The 13,109-nt window shown below is 36.3% G+C and overlaps 1 protein-coding gene and 1 pseudogene across 1 annotated transcript in view; one reads left to right on the top strand and one right to left on the bottom strand.

The window, feature by feature from the left end:
* Positions 1-13,109, bottom strand: part of ROBO2 (roundabout guidance receptor 2) — a 1,375,087-nt gene that overhangs the window by 292,447 nt on the left and 1,069,531 nt on the right. The gene's annotated exons all lie outside the window — the stretch shown is intronic.
* LOC126026272 (60S ribosomal protein L17-like) lies at positions 11,564-12,085 on the top strand (annotated as a pseudogene).

Here is a 13,109-nt window from a genome sequence, read left to right as displayed (position 1 = left end):
CTGTAGTAAAGGAGTTCAAAGTAATATGATGATTTTGTCTCAAACAACTAGTCATGGTAAGAGAAATAGAATAGGGTAAAGGCACAGGCCTTTTATGTGGACTATCATATTCTAATCCTGGGCCTACATATGTATCCATTAGTATCACACAAGAGTAGTTGAATTCTGCCAGGAACACTGGTAGGTGTGACCACAAAGTCTAAAATAAATCAAACAAAAAACTAGTCTTCTAGTATTAATGATGGATGGTAATTATGGGTGCTTCGAAGTATAAACTATGACCCAAATGTCTCAAGGTATAAACTATGACCCAAATGACTCAAGGTATTAAATATAATCCAAATGACTCAATATTTAGGTTGATATAAATGCCAGCTAATTTTAAGGTGAATACAACAATATGATTATAGGAAAATTACATTTTGAAATTCTTTTACTGTTGATTAGAATAGCATTTTTGAACCTTTATTTTACCACTGCTGGAGTGGTAGCAGTGGTAGGACATTTGTCTTGCATGCTGCTGACTCAGGACAGATGCAGGTTCTATTTCCGGAATGCCATATGGTGCACGAGCCAGGGGCAATTTCTGAGTGCAGAGCCAGGTGTGCCTCCCCCCAAAACAAAACCTTTCTTTTTTTATGAAGACTAATATGATAATATAGTTCATAGGGCACTTGTCTTGCATGCAGCTGACCTGGGTTTAATTTTCAGCATCCCTTTCTGGTCCCCAAGTCCTGCCTACAGTGATTCCTGAGTAGCCCTCAGGAGTAGCAAGAGTAGCCCTCAGAATTGTCCCCAAAACAAAACAAGATATTTTTGTTTAAGACAAACACAGCAGCAGTGATTGGAAGTACTTTCAATGTCAAATATACCCGGGCACTCACACATATAGCCTATTTGCCAGTATTTTAAATCATCTCACAGAAAGCATTTTCTTTGCATTATTTTTTTATGAAGACTGTTAGCATAAGAGTTAATGTTTACCTGTTTTCTTATTCTATGTATATATTGAATACTGTATCATCTCCTTTAAGTTTACAAACTAGTCTAATACTAAAAATTCTGTTGTGAATAAACTCTTCAATTTTCCACACAGTATGAAGCAAAGATAAGACTGAACCCAAGACTCAATTGTACATTTCATTGTCTCCTGAGTTATTCATTTAATTTGGGGGAGGCCACACTGAACTACTAAGGTCAGGGCTTATTCCTGGCTCTGCATTTAGGGTGGATTGAGGGAATCATATGTGTTTTTAGGATTGAACCTGGGTCAGCAACATGTCAGGCAAGTGCCTTATGTACTGTACTATCTCTTTAGTATTCAAGCTTTATTCTTTTTTTTTTTGGGGGGGGGGGGTTGAGGGGCACACTTAGCAGTGCTCAAAGGTTACTCCTGTTTCTGTGCTTAGAACTTGCTCCAGGAAGGTTTCGGGGACCATATAGGATGCCAGGTGTTGAACCAGGGTCCCAAGTTGGCCATGTGCAAGGCAAACACCCTACTGTTGTGCTACCACTCTGGCTCCTAATGTGTTATTCTTGAATCTCTGCTCTCACTTTTGGCCCCAGTGACTTTTGGCAAAGTACCTTCTTTCAGTCTATAAAGATTCTGTGGTTATATCGGGATTGTTACAAAGAAAGGAATCACTCAATTGGAAAAAAGTGTGCCTATGGCACTTCATATAGTACCAGGAGAGTTCTTTGACCAAATACCCAGAAGTAATCCTAGCACTGAATAACTTCAACTCTCACGCCCCTGATAATTTAAGAATGTTTACTTGAAGAAAAATATCCAATGGGGGTAGATGATACTAATAATATCACTCTATTCAAAACATGTCTACTTTATATCACTTTACTTTATATTAATGTTCTTGTATGGGGAAAAATAGTTCCTATCAAACTATATATTATCCAAATACTTGATATTTTCACTTAGGACCATCAAAAGTTCATAAAATTCTAACTATCACTAATCACATAAAAAGGGGGTAGTGGGTATGGCTTACACAAGCTTCACATATTGAGGTCCTGGATTTAATCCATAGCATCATGAACACATGTATTAATTTTAGAAGTAATAAGATGAATCAGATACTAATATAACAAGTATTAAATATTGTTAAACATTAACTTCCAAAGAGTTATAAGAAGGTATAATCCATCTGAGAGTATAAAGAGACCAGAACTTAAGAAACTAGAGTTAATATTTCAACTACTATACAGTTTATTGCAGTTTGGTTTTTAAGCATATTCTATCCCAGGAAATCACAGAAACTGTTTACTGTCTGTTCCTGAACGTTTAGAATCCATCACTTTCCTTTGATAATTCCATAGTACAATGAATAAAAATGGCTCTTTGCACTTTCACGTTCATTTTGAATGTTATTTTTATTTTTATTAGTCAACTCAAAAGCGATCAAGAGCTCAATTATAAGTTTTCCTGAGTCATTAACATTTCTAAAGTAGAATATAGTTCCCAGAATATATTCAAACACTAATCATTATTTATTGAGTGGGATGTGCAGGGAGGAGGAAGAGAAAGGAAAGCCACACTCTAAGGATTCCCAAAACTTATTTATATAAAGAAAAATAAAGTTATCTTTAAAATAGACAAATGAGGGTAGGAGAGTTTGTAGCAAAGGTCCAGAGGAGCTTGCTTTCCAAGAAGCAGATATGAGTTTGATATACATATCCCAAACATGCCGAGAATCATCCTTGAGCACTGCCTGGTGTACCTTCCTCCCATCTCTCAAAATAAATAGGTTCATGTAAAACAGAACATTTCACTTTGGTTAATCACCAATTTTATAATTGCTTGTAGTCTTGCTTGTAGTCATTACATATTCCTTTGAGTTGTTTCATTATAAGTTTTATGCTGAATTGTTCTTTAAAAGAGGGTGGGGGGAAATAATATTTTCACTCAAAATAAATGCTTTTCTAACTTTAGCAACAACTTTGGATTTCATACATTTCAAAAGCAGTTAAAGCAGTTAAATACCTTTTTTCCTTTCTCAATATTTGACTAATATTTGATATAGGGTGTGTATTTATATCTCAATTAACTCACTGACAGTTTACTATTCAAGTTTGGCTTATATCATAAGAGCATCTTAACATTAGAATAAAAATGTTTGAGGGTAAGACTGGAAAGACAGTACTGGAAAGATAAGGTACTTGCCTTTCACACAGCCAACCTGGGTTCAATTCCTGGCATCCCATATGGATGCTGACCATCCCCATGAGTAATTCATAAGAGCAGATTCAGGAGTAAACCCTGAACATCACCAGGTATAAAAGTAAGAGAATAATGTTTAAGGGATTTTGCAAACCAATATATCTTTATTTAAGGAATAAGCAAATAGTTACATGAAGCCAAGAAATTCCATTCCTCTTTATCTGATTAACCTAATAGCTGTTAATATTATACAAAGTAATTATTTATTCTCAGAAAATAAGACCATTTTTTTTCTAATATACTTGTAGGAATGAGAAAATGGGCAACTGATTACAGAAAAGTCAATTATAGTCCTAGAAAGAACTCATAAACTTTCAAAATGATACAAAGCTTAAACTAAACATTTGATTATGTCAGAGTTCAAAAGAAAGAAATCCTATATGAACTAAAGCAGTCTCCTAAAATGGCAGCTGCCATCAAACCCACTGGAAGGGAGATTCTTGCTTGAAATGAAGACTAAACTTTTTTTTCCCCCACCCCTCAAAGACTAAACTTTTTGCAAGATGACCTTCTAGTCAGGAGAGAATGTGTTCATTAGCTGTGAAATTGTATAGGTAACTCTTCCAAAATTTCCCATTGAAGTTCTAAGTCCCAGTTACACAGATTTGTAAACACCTTATTGGTTTATAAAATAAATTACACATTACTGAGGCATACTAATTTTTTGGTGAAGTCTTCTCAACTACACAAAGAATATTCACAAGAATAAGTCACATGTGGTACAGGAAGGTTGTTCTTTTGTTTAATTTGGGGTCTTAATGGAGATGTTTGGAACTTACTTATGACTCTATACTTAGATATCATTCCTAGTAGACTCAGGGAATAATACAAGATTTCAGGTCTCAAACTCTGGTTCACATTCAAGGCTAGGCCCTACCTGCTGTCTTAGCATTCTGATCCTCAAAAAGATAGTTGTAAGAGGTAAAATTTAAAATCCTATCAAATGTTTGTGCTTCAGTACAGGGCATTTGCCTTGTATGCATCCAACATGGGACCAACCCAGGTTTGATTCCAGCATCCTATATGGTCCCTTGAGCCTGCCAGGAGTGATTTCTGAGCACAGAACAAGGAACAACCCCTGAGCACCACCAGGTTTGGCCTACCAAAAATTCCTATCAAGCATCTTTTCCATTGGAAGTAGTTTGTAGAAATAAGAGGAGAAGAGGGCCAGAGTGAAAACACAAAGGCTAGGGCATTTGTTTTGCATGAAGCTGACTCAGGTTCCATCCTTGATGTCCCATAAGGTCCTCTGATCCTGCCAGGAGTAATTTCTGAGTGCAGAGCCAGCAGTGCAAGTGGAGCACAGCTGGGTGTGGCTCAAAAACTAAGGAAAAAATGTTGAAGGAAAAATAGAACAATATAAAGGAGGAAGACTAGGAAGAGGAGGAGGATGAGAAGAAGACCAACATAAGAAAGAGTATAATAATATTTAGTATAATCACAAACAATCATTTAAAATGTGTCAGACAGTGACTTATAAAATCTACAGAAGAAAAACTAAGTAATGTATTCCAGAACCTGGATTAGGAGAATAAGTTTCTACAGAATGGGAAGCAGAACAAGAATAAACTACTCAACATGCATCATATCAAAAGGATTTGCAAAGCATAAAAAACTGTGGAAACAAAAGAAGACATAGAAATTGGAATAGGATGTTTGAATATAAAGTAACTAACTTGAATTATAGCTCATACTAATTAAAGAGTTTACTTATTTGATGAAATAATATTCTGCCAGTAAAAAAAAATCAAACCTGTTATTCATAAAAAAAAACACATAAAAGGAATATACCCTCAGTTTATTATTGGGACTCAGGGGACTATATGTGGCAATGGGAATTGAATTCAGTTTTTTTTTTATTAACGTAAGAAAGTCATATTGGGCATAATATATAAAAATTCAAATTTCCAAATTAGTAGAAAACTTCATTGAAACACTGCATGCTTCCTTTCTATGTCACTTAGTAATATTTGCATTAGAAGAAAAGTAGGTAATAGTTGAACAAGTAACTTTTTGACTTGATAATCATACAATATTTATTCATGGTCTTTTAAAGGAAAAATTTACACACCTCTCTGCTGCCATGTAGGAAGATATGTTTGCTGAAAGAATATAGTTGAATTCAGGGAGTATAGCCTACTCAGAGTGCAGTTTATAAACCTACCAGTCAGCACTAATCTTTTTCCTTCCAGTAGTTAGATTCATCAAATGTAAATCTTATTACTCTCCTCAAGCCTTTCAAAGTCTCCCCATTGTTTTTAACAATAAAGATCAAAATAGACTGTTGGGTTCTAGTTTATCAGGTTACAGACTTGATTTGCAGTCTTTTTAAGAACATTTTTACTGCTCACTGAATTTCAGCCACAGATGCTTGCTTTTGGTTTCTCTGCACCTGATTTTACCGTCTATGTGGAAATCCACTTCTTCTCTTTGTTCTCTTTCCACAGTTGAGTCCCATTTAGACTTTTTTTAGTTCAAATCTCTTTTCACAGGGAATCTTATTTGGTTCTCTGTCTCAAACACTTTTCTTACATTTCCTATTTCTGTGTTCTTTTATTTCACTTATTATGGTTTAGTAAAATTTTGTGACATTATTTGACCAATGGCTCTCTCCATAAGTTGTAAATTTCATGAAAACAGAACTTGTTCTTTTTGTTCATCCCTTATGACCTGACATTTTAGGTACTAAGTGAACATCTGTGAAATGAATTAATGAATGAACTTTAACAATATCTTAAATTTATGTTTGGCCAGAGCCCAAACCACGAAAGGGCAACTGGGTCAGTTATACGAATTTATGGAGCTGATGTCTATACAATATTTTAATGCCAAAAACTTTTCCAATATAGCCCTTAAATTGGAATTCCAGATGAAAATAAAATGGCTTTGCAAATAAATCGAATGACCTTTGAAAGATGAGTTTAAGAAGAACAAATTGGGCCCGGAGAGATAGCACAGCAGTGTTTGCCTTGCAAGCAGCCGATACAGGACCAAAGGTGGTTGGTTCGAATCCCGGTGTCCCATATGGTCCCCCGTGCCTGCCAGGAGCTATTTCTGAGCAGACAGCCAGGAGTAACCCCTGAGCACTGCCGGGTGTGACCCAAAAACTAAAAAAAAAAAAAAAAAAAAAAAGAAGAACAAATTATGCATGAATATGAACATGTTCTGAGCAAAAAAATTAATAAAGGTCTTATTCTAAAACTGGCTTAAATTTAGTATCTATCTGAAACTCAGAGTTCACTGGCATTTTGCATAAACTTTGGCAACACTATTTTATTTTATTTTCCAGGAGTGATTTTAGACCATACCCACTATTGATCCGGGCTTACTCCTACTTCTGTGCCCAGGGATGATTCCTGGACATTTCTCAGTGGACCTTCTCTGGTGCAGGGGATTGAATCTGAGTCAGTTTTGTGCAAGGTTGTTGCAAAACAGTTCTTAGGATGGAGCTGGATGGTGGATGGATGGAGGGGCCTTTCTCTGCCATCCCAGGCCACGTGGCTCCATCCCCCATTCACTGGCGGGTCTGGGTCCAGGAAAGTGACAGGTGTTGAACTCACTCACAGGCAGGCTTCCAGAGAGATAACATCTTTATTGCCCTGGCCAACCAAAGTGGCTGCTAACCATTTACGCATGCTATTCTTAGCTAGCCCTGTATCTTCATTCTTTCATTCATGTCACCTCCAAACTCCATCCTGGCATAAGACCAAAAAGACCCTAATCCCCTGGGTCAAAGGCCTTATATAACCTTTCTAAGACCCCTCCCAGGAAATGGGAGGGTTCTAGCAGGTAAGATAAAGTTACCTGGTTAGAATGGGAGGTGGGGCCACACAGGTAACCACTGACTATCTTTCTGGACAGAAAGCTCCTTTTAACAAAGTCACTTATGAAAAATTAATGGTTTAGAACAGTCACATAAACACATTATACAAATGATCAAAGGTGGAGCTGGAGCACTATACAGCAGTTAAAACCTATGTTGCTTGTATACAGAAGACCAGATTCAATCAATCCTGATTATTCCATATGGCTCAAGCAATGCAAGGAGTAAGTCCTGTATACACAGCCAGGATTAACCCCTGAGCATGGCTGGGTGCTGCATAAAAACAAAACAAAATAAAAAATAAAATTGTCAAAGAAGAGCTAGAAAAAGAGTTTAATATACCATGTGCTCTGAACAAGCCTAGAGACCATTTTTACCTCAAGCATTACCATCAGCAACTTCTAGGCAAAGAAGAGTTTGGAGTCCCTGATCAAACCAACAAACCAAACAAAAATGAAGTAGTATAAGCTCAAAGAAAATGGTTGACATAAGTAAAGGCCTATAGAATTTTAAAGTAATAATGCATACTTATTGAACCAAAAAAGTCATAGTTTGAAATTAAAAATATCAATAGAAATAAAATCAAACTACCCATATCCTAATCTACTCAGGGTAATAGATATGTAGAAAAGGCCAAGTACAATCCGAATTAAATGAGCAGCGTGTTATAAGTCCTTGTGAAAACCTTCAGATCATTTCCAAGATATAAAATGTGTTGAGACAAAAGGGCAAAGAACTTAATTGCTAAAAAAATCAGAGTGGTATTCAGCTATAGAAATTTGTTTGAAAGGGTTGGAGAGGGCAAGGAAAAATATTTTTAAAGCTGTGTGATCATAAATAACTTTGCTTCCTAGAACAGAAATGAAAGTCTATAACATAACAGGTTACCATTTTATGACTAAAACAATTTTAAAAAGTCTGTTAAAAACAGGGTTTTCCCAATTATAATAGGGTCAGGGAGATAGCTCTTAGAACTGAAGATTATTCCTTTGCATGCAGAAAGCCAAGGTTCACTCCCTAGCGTTATGCATGCATGTATCCGCCCTTAAACACTTCCAATAGTGATTCTAAGTACCATGCTAGGTGTGGACTTAAAACAAATATAAGCAAAAATTTAATGAAACAGTATATATACTTGTCATTATCTGTATATAGCCAATAAAACATAGCATTTTATTATACCTTAACAAAGATCATTTATCGGAAGAACCAATTTTATATGTATATTTATCTGTATACAATTTTATATGTATCACAAAAAAAATAAAAATGATTGATCAACTGTTATGTATTTTATACAAAGAAATTTCATACAGGTATCAAATCAGTTGCCACACATAGGTTTATTCATATCCAATAAGCCCTTGGAAGTCTCCTAAAACTTGATAAGATCTGATTCAATTAAACTTCCATAAATTTGTGCATCTGCAAATAAATATGTCAAAACCCTTTGTCAGGCCTCCCCTCAACATCTGATGACCAGTCATGAATTGCTCAGGCCTTTTGACACTAGAATTCTCTTAAGTGTTCAAATAGGGGTTTGTCCTAGCAATGGTAAAATCCAGTACAGAGTTAGTACTTCAATTCCTATACTTACCACCTATGTATCTTACTTTTGAAGTAAGGATGAATGAACAAAGCTGCCTTTAAAATGTTTGGGTATTTAATCATCTATCTCCATATTCTTGTTCTGTACAAATGTACAAACACACATAACCCAGTCTATTTCTCTCTCACACTCTCACAAATTATGGTGTTCATAAATGATCTCTGAATGCAGAAGGATCACTGGACAGTAGTCATTGCCAAGTACTCTGGGGAGGCAGATGTGAGTCTTCTCAATCAACATGGCTAAATTTTGTTTTTCCAAAATGGATGCTTTCTGCATGAAAGGATAGACACCTTCATCTGTTTGCAACATTTTGTTAGGCTCTAAGGTTTTGAAATAATCTCTTTTTTAAAAAAAAATTCACTTGATCACACTCCAACTACAGTATATAATGGTTCCCAGCCTTCTAAGATGACAGAAAAATGCATTTTCCATTACTGTTCACTTCCCTGACTGCCTAGGCAGATTTTCCAGGTGCTTTGACTTTCGCAGTTCAATGAACGAGAAGCAAATGGAATTCAGTTGTTTTCTTGTTTCTTTTGCATCTTTCTCTAAGAACATTTGATTCCTATTTAGATATTCTTGCATTGCTTTCTATTTAAGATGGGGCAGGAAATGAGGGTGAGAAAGTGTGTTCATCATTTCTCACGAGAACAACAATTTTGTTTCCATTAAGGCTTCCAGCCAGAGAAGAAAACAAACCAAGAGGACCTCTGAGTAAAAAAAGACACACAAAACATGCTAAGCAATCATTATTCCTGCAATGATTTCTCTGTCTTCCCGGCTTATTCTTACAAGGTACCTTGCCTAATGGTTACTTATGTGGTAACATTTTTGACTTGAATACAAGAAGGTATTCCAAATAAGGATTTCAGAAAAGGCTCTAAATCTTTTTGGTAATTGGATTCTATCTTGAAAGAATAGTTTAAAATGTCATTTTAAAAAGATTATATTCAGATATAAAAATCTCACTGAAACAGTTCAGTGGCAAAGCACCTGCCATGAAAGTGTGAGATCTTAAGTTTGATCCCCAGCACTGCTCCAGATGAACTGACTATGGTAGTGGCACCATAACAAAGTGTGGGGTACCTGGCAGGCACCACAACTAGTCCATAGGCATGTATGTAACTGCTAGCAAATCCTACAACCAAAATGCGTGTGAGTACCACAATCAAACTATGTGCAGGAACATATGCCACTTCCCACACCAATTAGAGTGGCACTACATCATATGAGTCTGAATTCATAAGAATAATAAAAGCGTGATCAAAGAATTGGGCTAAGCTCATGTTCTATTTAAGGCAGGACTGAATGTGATTCCCATCCCCACAAGGTCTCTTGAGCACCATATGGCACAGATTCTGAGAAGATAGGAGTAGTCCAGATGTGTTCCCAAAGCAAAAACAAAAACAGGGGGAAAAAGGGGAAGAGTAATCTAAAAATAAATAAAATCTCAGCACTAACAATACACACTAATGAGTTATACAGTATATACAATTCCAAATTAGAACATTTGAAGTATGCAGGCATATACATCAAGCCACTCATATTTTATCTTTGTTTTTTTTTTTGTTTTTGTTTTTGTTTTTTGAGCCACACCCTGTGATACTCAGAGGTTACTCCTGATTATGCGCTCAGAAGTCGTTCCTCTCTTGGGAGACCATGTGGGATGCTGAAGGATCAAACAGCAGTCCGTCCTAGGTTAGTGCAATGAAAGGCATACACCCTACCGCTAGTGCCACTGCTCTGGACCTATATTTTAACATTTTAAAGATTAGATGATCCACAAAGTAGATTATTTATTGAAATATTTAGAATAACATTTTTTTCAATAATTGTGATATGAGTTGAACTGAGTTCCACAAAAATCTTAACTTTCAGTATTTCAGATTTTATTTATCAACACAGGAAATTAATTAAGGTCATAAACAGCCCCGCACCCCAAAGCAAGCAAAAACCAGGGAGATGGTACAGGGACTCAGGCACTTGCCTTACATGTGTCCAAACTTGGTTTGATCTATTATAGCCATGACTACCCACATATTATTGGGAATGACCTCATCAGCACAGTTAGGTGTGGTACCCAAGCAAAAAACAAAACAAACAAACAAAAAAACCCAACAAAATCAATAATACAAACTCTTGGCCTGGAGAAACAGTATGGTGGTAAAGGTGCTTGCCTTGCAAGAAGTTGCCCGAAACAGCACATTAAATTCCAGAGCAAAAGTTATCCTTCAGCACAAAGAAAGGAATTAGCCCTGGGGAATATCACTGAGTGTGTGGCTGCAACTTCCCTCCAAACACTTTTTTCCTTAAAAAAAAAAAAAAAAAAAGAGGGACCGGAGAGATAGCACAGCAGCGTTTGTCTTGCAAGCAGCTGATCCAGGACCAAAGGTCGTTGGTTCGAATCCCCGTGTCCCATATGGTCCTCCGTGCTTGCCAGGAGCTATTTTTGAACAGACAGCCAGACCCAAAAAGCAAAAAAAGAAAAAAAAAGGAAAGGAAAGGAAAGGAAGGAAGGAAGGAAGGAAGGAAGGAAGGAAGGAAGGAAGGAAGGAAGGAAGGAAGGAAGGAAGGAAGGAAGGAAGGAAGGAAGGAAGGAAGGAAGGAAAGAAAGAAAGAAAGAAAGAAAGAAAGAAAGAAAGAAAGAAAGAAAGAAAGAAAGGAAAGAAAGAAAGAAAGGAAAGAAAGAAAGAAAGAGAGAAAGAAAGAAAGAGAGAAAGAAAAGAAAGAGAGAAAGAAAGAAAGAGAAAGAAAGAAAGAAAGAAAGAAAGAAAGAAAGAAAGAAAGAAAGAAAGAAAGAAAGAAAGAAAGAAAGAAAGAAAGAAAGAAAGAAAGAAAGAAAGAAAGAAAGAAAGAAAGAAAGAAAGAAAGAAAGAAAGAAAGAAAGAAAGAAAACCTGACTAAATCATGCAAGTCCAGAGGCTCAAACTTTCGCCTTCATTTCCTGAACACTCGAGGAAAGGCTCAGGCCATCAAAGGCATGCATTATCTGAAAAGCTTCTAAGTGTCTGAAGGATGTCACTCTGCAGAGGCAGTGTGTGCCCTTCTGGTGTTACAATGGTGGTGTTGGCAGGTGCGCCCAGGCCAAAGAGAAGGACTGGACAGAGGGACGTTGGTCCAAAAAATTGCTGATTTTTTTTTTTTTTTTTACTGCACATACTTAAAAAAGAGCAATGCTGAATTTAAGGGATTAGATGTTGATTCCCTGGTCATTGAGCATATCCATGTGAACTTGGATATGCTCTGCAGAATTTACAGGGCTCATGGGCATATTAACCCATACATGAGTTCTCCCTGCCACATTGAAATGATTCTTACTGAGAAAGCAGTTCCTAAACCTGAAGAGGAAGTTACACAGAAGAAAAAAAATCTCACAGAAAAACTGAAGAAGCAAAAACTTATGGCAAGAGAATAAACTATAAAATAAATAGATCTAACTAAGCTCTTGGCTATTTTTATTAGTAAAACTATTTCAAGTGCCCTTGTAAAGAGATCTTCTCATACTTTGAATTAAATCATTTTAATAATGCAAAAATACATGACGAAAATTAGTATGTGGTACTCTTTTTATAATTATTTAAAATTAAATTACCATGAGATAAAGAGCTAAAAAGTTGTTGATTGTTGAGTTTTAATCTTTTTTGTTTGTTTGTTTTGTTTTGTTTTGGAACCACACCCAGTGACTTTCAGGGGTTATTCCTGGTTATGCTGTCAGAAATCGCTCCTGGCTTGGGGGACCATCTGAGAGGCTAGGGATCAAACCGTGGTCTGTCCAAAGGCCCTACCACTGCACTACCGCCCCAGCCCTGAGTTTTAATATTGTAATGTTCCAACATCCATCCCCTCACCAGTGTTCAAGGAATAGTGTAAATTTTTATTCCAAAAATGTAAATCTGTGAAGATATAGATCACCACATGAAAATGGAGCTGAGACAAGAAACAACAAGAAATGAGAACCACTAGGGAAGTGTGGAAGAATCTCACCAGTCTCAGACCAACTACATTCCTGTAGACACCTTCTTAGACTTCTAGACCTCCAGTGTGGGAAACAAAATACTTTCTTGTTAATGCAATCAGTGTGTATTTGCTTGTTATGGCATCCTTAATAACAAATATACCTGTTTATACTTCAACATTTCCATTTCAGATAGGATCTTCTGGGAAATGCAATGTCGCTGTTGATTACTTTCAAAGAGAAGATTAATATGGCTATTCAAATCTTTTACACCTCTCCCTATTAAATCTTAGAAAGGTTGGCTTCTCTGATTTTCTTTCCATAGGAAAGATAAGCTTTTGTCTTTACTTTCCCCTAAAATATTACTTTCCAATTCCCTTCCTCATCTCCCAATAGATTATCAAATTTAGGATTAGTACCAAATATTCCATGGTTTCACTCCCAACAGAAAAAGAATATATGTGGCATGAGACATAGTGCTTGC

This window comes from Suncus etruscus, chromosome 13 (genome assembly GCF_024139225.1).
Source record: "Suncus etruscus isolate mSunEtr1 chromosome 13, mSunEtr1.pri.cur, whole genome shotgun sequence".
In the NCBI taxonomy this organism is placed as follows: Eukaryota; Metazoa; Chordata; class Mammalia; order Eulipotyphla; family Soricidae; genus Suncus; species Suncus etruscus.
Note: the sequence above shows the minus strand (reverse complement) of the source record. Positions and strands in the feature narration are given on the sequence as shown.